This window comes from Mesoplodon bidens, assembly GCF_964165515.1.
Source record: "Mesoplodon bidens genome assembly, chromosome: 2".
NCBI lineage: Eukaryota > Metazoa > Chordata > Mammalia > Artiodactyla > Ziphiidae > Mesoplodon > Mesoplodon bidens.
This window is the reverse complement of record NC_138177.1, coordinates 3,657,789-3,663,788: the sequence shown is the minus strand read 5'-3', so window position 1 is coordinate 3,663,788 and position 6,000 is coordinate 3,657,789. Positions and strand designations below refer to the sequence as shown.

The window sequence follows — 6,000 nt, the reverse complement described above, 5'->3', positions numbered from 1 at the left end:
TGAAAGACAAATATTGAAGTTGTGTGTGTGTGTGTGTGTGTGTGTGTTCACGTGCAGCTGTATGTGTGCATATGTATTTACTTTATTTTGGCAAATCCATATTTTTGCCAATTTTCTTATGTTTCCCTTGTGACTACAAGAAAATTTTTTTCATGCACTATAGATATTTGCACCTCTTGATATTTGAGCCGCTGAGATATTTTACTGTTTAGCTTACCATGTTATGGACTGAAAGTTTTTGTTCCCCCAGAACTTACATGTTGAAACCCTGCCCTCCAATGTGGTAGTATTAGGAGGTGGGGCCTTTGGGGAGTAATTAGAATTAGGATGAGGTTGTGAGGGTGGAGCCCTCATGAATGGGATTTGTGCCATTACATGAGTCATTAGATGAGCTTGCTTCCTGCCTCTGCTCCCTAACATGGGAAGACAGAACACGAAATCATCAGTATGCAACACGGAAGTGGGCTCTCACCAGAACTCAGCCATGTGGACAGACTGATCTCAGGCTTCGAGCCTCCAAAACTGTGAGAAATAATATTTTGTCATTTATAAGCAACTCAGTCTATGGTATTTTGTTACAGTAGTTCAAACTAAGATACTATCTTCATTTATAGTCAGAAGGAGACAAATTTTTATATCTTTAGCATAAAGAAATGAGCAGGAAGTTTTGGAATGACATACACTGATTTTTATAAAGAAATTATTTTTGTAAGTGTCAATTGATGGACAACAGGTACATGAAAAGATGCTCTATGTTACTAATCGTGAGGGAAATGCAAAAAAACATGATGAGATATCACCTCACACTTATTAGAATGGGTATTATCAAAAAGACAGCAAATAACAAGTGTTCGCAAGGAAGTGGAGAAAAGGGAGCCCTCGTGCACTGTTGGTGGGAATGTAAACTGGTGCAGCCACTATGGAGAACAGTATGGAAATTCCTCAAAAAAAACTAAAAATAGAACTACCATACAATCCAGTAATTCCACTCCTGGGTATTTATCCAAAGAAAACAAAAACATTAGCTCGAAAAGATACAGGCACCCCTATGCTCTTTGCAGAATTATTTACAATAGCCAAACTGCAGAAGCAACCTAAGTGTCCATTGATGGATGAATGGATTTGTTTTTTAAATTATGATATATATACCATAATTATATATATATATATACACATACCTATATGTAAATACATATATGAACATATACAATGGAATATTATGCATTATGCACATATACAATGGATTATTAATAAATAAATATTATTTATCTTATTAAAAAGTAAATATTACCATTTGCAACAACATCGATGAACCTCAAGGGCTTTAAATAAGTTAGAGAAAGACAAATACTGTGTGATCTCTCTTCTATGTGGAATTTAAAACAAACAAACCCATAGATACAGAAAGAGAACAGATTGGTGGTTGCCAGAAGCAGGGGGTAGGGGGTGAGAGAAACAGGTGAAGAGGGTAAAAAGGTAAAAGAACAAACAAACCTGGGGAGGTAAGATGTGGTTGTACATGAAAGAAGACTGGCCATGGGTTAATAGTTGACGCTGAGTGATACTAATTTGAGTTCATTATACTATTCTTAAGGGAAAAAAAAGTCAATTGACCTCCCTTCCTAAACTCTAAAAACACTATTTTCACACTCTTACCCCATCCAGTGAGATGCTGTTTTATATGTTCTACTTCAAGAGGGGAGGACTTTTATTTTAGATGTCATGGGTTGAGCAGTGCATACGTGAGGTAAGTGGAAATTTTTACCCTGCTTGGGATCTTTGCTGAAGGGTGCCGAGAATGATATTAGAACCGGTCCTGTATGCCTAATGAAGAACAGATTTTGATGCAAAAACAGAATTCTTTATTTGGTTATCTTTGATCTAAGACCACTAAAAGGAATAGTAATTGTGGTTATAGGCAAGTGTCTGTTAAAGATGGGCAAATTAGAACTTAAAAAATAATCACTGATTTTAAATATCCAAACCAATTTCTACAAAGAAATACATTATTTAAGTGTGAAAATATTTGACTTTTTTTCTTCTCTTGCCAGGGGTTTTTCTCATATCTGTCAGCACTCAAGGCCCTGACACACTATAAAAGTCTGTTTTGTCAGTCTCCAATCCCAGGGGACACTACGAGTACTAAATTCTTAAGTCTAGATATGTAGGTTTAGATAAGGTTTTGATAAGCGTTCAAACACTTTGTTGATTAACCACATCACATCAAAGCTGTGAATTTAGCCAATCACTAATGATTCCAAGGAACCTGGATGAGAGTGTATGCAAATCTCCAGGGGGTTAGGGTTTAACCTAGCACCCTAGAACATAAAAGGCAAACTGCCTCTTGGCTGAGTCCGCCTGTTGTTTGTGTGTGATTGTCAGAGGCCCTGGGAATCTGTCCAGCAGTCTTCCAAAAAGAGAAGCATACACACTTCACCTACAGTTAGCACTGCAGCTACCTTGGAAGAGGGGAAAGTCAGGAGGTTTGCTTATGCTAAGATGCTTTGAAACTTTAACTCTGGACCAGTCCAATGACCTTTGGCATTGGGATTGTTGAGGTGTTTAAGAGAACTCCAGCTCCAAGCGCTGCATTTGGGAATGGCAGAGGAAATGAGTTGATGAGGCAGTGAAACTCAGAAGCATTCTCTTGGACGCTGCGTTGGTGAGAGTGGGATGGGAAAAGGTCGCTCTGCCAATGGCATTGCTGTAACTCACTGGGAGTCTTTCAAACCAAGGGCTCTCAGAATTCCAAAATTTCAGAAGCAGGGAGCTTGTAAATGTGCACTGGTCATGTGTGTCACAAGCACCCATGTGTGTAACCCAATAATTAGAAATCTTTGTAGTAAAAATAATGCCTTGTAGGTACAAAGTTCTAATTTGTACCTTAAATGTTTCATTGGTAGATTACAAAGGTGGATCTTCTTGATTTTTAATCCTAGTATAAGCCTGTAAAAATTGGATGGCTACAAATGCAAAGTAACCTTGCCCCACTTTTATGTGGTGATATCTGTGCACAGAAGGAAACAGGTATCATGGTCATTGTCCTTGTTTTGTGTTTGAAGCCAGTTATTTACAGTGTTCAAATATAACTTCTTTGGATGAACCGCCGAATTTGATTTGTTAATAAGTGAATTTATAAAATATATTTTTAAAGCTTTTCTGCCACAACTTAAGGAAGAAACGATATTTAAGAACTAAAGGTACATGATGTATATCAATCAAGTGATGTGTCAATGTAAAAATGTATGAAGAGTTAGTTCTTAATGAATTAAAACTCAAGAATGTGAGTGGAGCATATTCACAACTTTGTGATTTGTTCTGAATTCCCCACAAAAAAAGGACCAAAGACAGCAAAGGCATACTAGAATCACGTTTTCTTTAACTCAGCAGTTTTCAAACACCCTGATTTGCTTTAAATAAAGCAGCACCCACTGTAAGTGCCTTTTATTTTCAACTTTTAAAAGAAATGCCATACTTTCCAACTAGACAATCCCCAATCCTGAGTGTCAGGACAGGAGATTTCTCCCCAAAATATCTGAAAGACATGAGTGTTTCAGGACGTTTTCAGCAGAAATAAATTCCTGAATGTCTTAAAACATCATGAACTCAGCCAAGACAGGATCAGTAGCAGCTGCTCAGAGGCAGGTGGTTCCATTAGTACCATGAGTCCTTCCCCACACACCTCCAGGATCGAATGCCTTCCATTTCTGAAAATTTAGACAATTTGACTATACTATGAGGGAATCGGAATAGAACGTTCTTTTTTATTTTTTTTAACCAGTAAAATTGAGCACTGTCATTTATTTTATGTTCTTTTTTTTTACCATCTTTTTTAGAGTATAATTGCTTTACATTGTTGTCTTAGTTTTTGCTGTATGACAAAGTGGATCAGCTATATGTATACATATATCCCCATATCTCTTCCTTCTTGAATCTCCCTCCCACCCACCCTACCCCACCCCTCTAGGTGGTCACAAAGCACTGAGCTGATCTCCCTGTGCTATGCGGCTGCTTCCCACTAGCTATCTATTTTACATTTCGTAGTGTATATATGTCCATGCCGCTCTCTCACTTTGTCCCAGCTTACCCTTGCCCCTCCCCGTGACCTCAAATCCATTCTCTACATCTGTGTCTTTATTCCTGTTCTACTCCTAGGTTTTTCAGATTTTTTTTTTTTTTTTTTTTTTTTTTTAGATTCCATATATATGTGTTAGCATACGGTATTTGTTTTTCTCTTTCTGGCTTACTTCACTCTGTATAACAGACTCTAGGTCCATCCACCTCACTACAAATAACTCAGTTTTGTTTCTTTTTACGGCTGAGTAATATTCCATTGTATATATGTGCCACATCTTTTTTATCCATTCATCTGTCAATGGACACTTAGGTTGAATCCACATCCTGGCTATTGTAACAAGTGCTGCAATGAACGTTGTGGTACATGACACTTTTTGAATTATGGTTTATCAAGGTATATGCCCAGGAGTGGGATTGCTGAGTCGTATGGTAGTTCTGTTTTTAGTTTTCTAAGGAACCTCCATACTGCTCTCCATAGTGGCTGTATCAATTTACATTCCCACCAGCAGTGCAAAAGTGTTCCCTTTCTCCACACCCTCTCCAGCATTTATTGTTTCTAGATTTTTTGATGATGGCCATTCTGAGTGCTGCGAGGTGACACCTCATTGTAGTTTTGATTTGCATTTCTCTAATGATTAGTGACATTGAGAATCCTTTCATGTGTTTGTTGGCAATCTGTATATCTTCTTTGGAGAAATGTCTATTTAGGTCTTCTGCCCACTTTTGGATTGGGTTGTTTGTTTGTTTGTTTGTTTGTTTTTTGATATTGAGCTGCATGAGCTGCTTGTATATTTTGGAGATTAATCCTTTCTCAGTTGCTTCATTTGCAAATATTTTCTCCCATTCTGAGGGTTGTCCTTTAGTCTTATTTATGGTTTCCTTTGCTGTGCAAAAGCTTTTAAGTTTCATTTGGTCCCATGTGTTTATTTTTGTTTTTATTTCCATTTCTCTAGGATGTGGGTCAAAAAGAATCTTGCTGTGATTTATGTCATAGAGTGTTCTGCCTATGTTTTCCTCTAAGAGTTTTATAGTGTCTGGCTTTACATTTAGGTCTTTAATTTTGAGTTTATTTTTGTGTATGGTGTTAGGGACTGTTCTAATTTCATTCTTCTACATGTAGCTGTCCAGTTTTCCCAACACCACTTATTGAAGAGGCTGTCTTTTCTCCATTGTATATTCTTGCCTCCTTTATCAAAGGGAGGGTGACCATATGTGCATGGGTTTATCTCTGAGCTTTCTATCCTGTTCCATTGATCTATCTTTCTGTTTTTGTGCCAGTACCATACTGTCTTGATTACTGTAGCTTTGTAGTATAGTCTGAAGTCAGGGATTCTGATTCCTCCAGCTCTGTTTTTCGTTCTCAAGATGGCTTTGGCTATTCGGGGTCTTTTGTGTTTCCATACGTATTGTGAATTTTTTTGTTCTAGTTCTGTGAAAAATGCCAGTGCTAGTTTGATAGAGATTGCATTGAATCTGTAGATTGCTTTGGGTAGTAGAGTCATTTTCACAATGTTGATTCTTCTAGTCCAAAAACATGGTATATCTCTCCATCTGTTTCTATCGTCTTTAATTTCTTTCATCAGTGTCTTATAGTTTTCTGCATACAAGTCTTTTGTCTCCTTAGGTAGGTTTATTCCTAGGTATTTTATTTTTTTGTTGTTTTTGTTGCAGTGGTAAATAAGAGTGTTTCCTTAATTTCTCTTTCAGATTTTTCATCATTAGTGTATAGGAATGCAAGAGATTTCTGTGCATTAATTTTGTATCCCACTACTCTACCAAATTCATTGATTAGCTCTTGTAGTTTTCTGGTGTCATCTTTAGGATTCTTTAGTACAATATCATGTCATCTGCAAACAGTGACAGTTTTACCTCTTTTCCAATTTGGATTCCTTTTATTTCTTTTACTTCTGATTGCTGTGGCTA

General features: G+C 37.1%; 1 long non-coding RNA gene across 1 annotated transcript in view; it reads left to right on the top strand.

Moving 5' to 3' along the window:
- Positions 1-442: 442 nt before the first annotated feature.
- LOC308612228 overlaps positions 443-6,000 on the top strand; it is a 33,817-nt gene continuing 28,259 nt past the window's right edge. Inside the window, exons 1-2 of the long non-coding RNA XR_014015087.1 lie at positions 443-524; positions 1,666-1,747. This is a non-coding gene — a long non-coding RNA (uncharacterized lncRNA). The remainder of the gene's footprint in view (positions 525-1,665; positions 1,748-6,000) is intronic.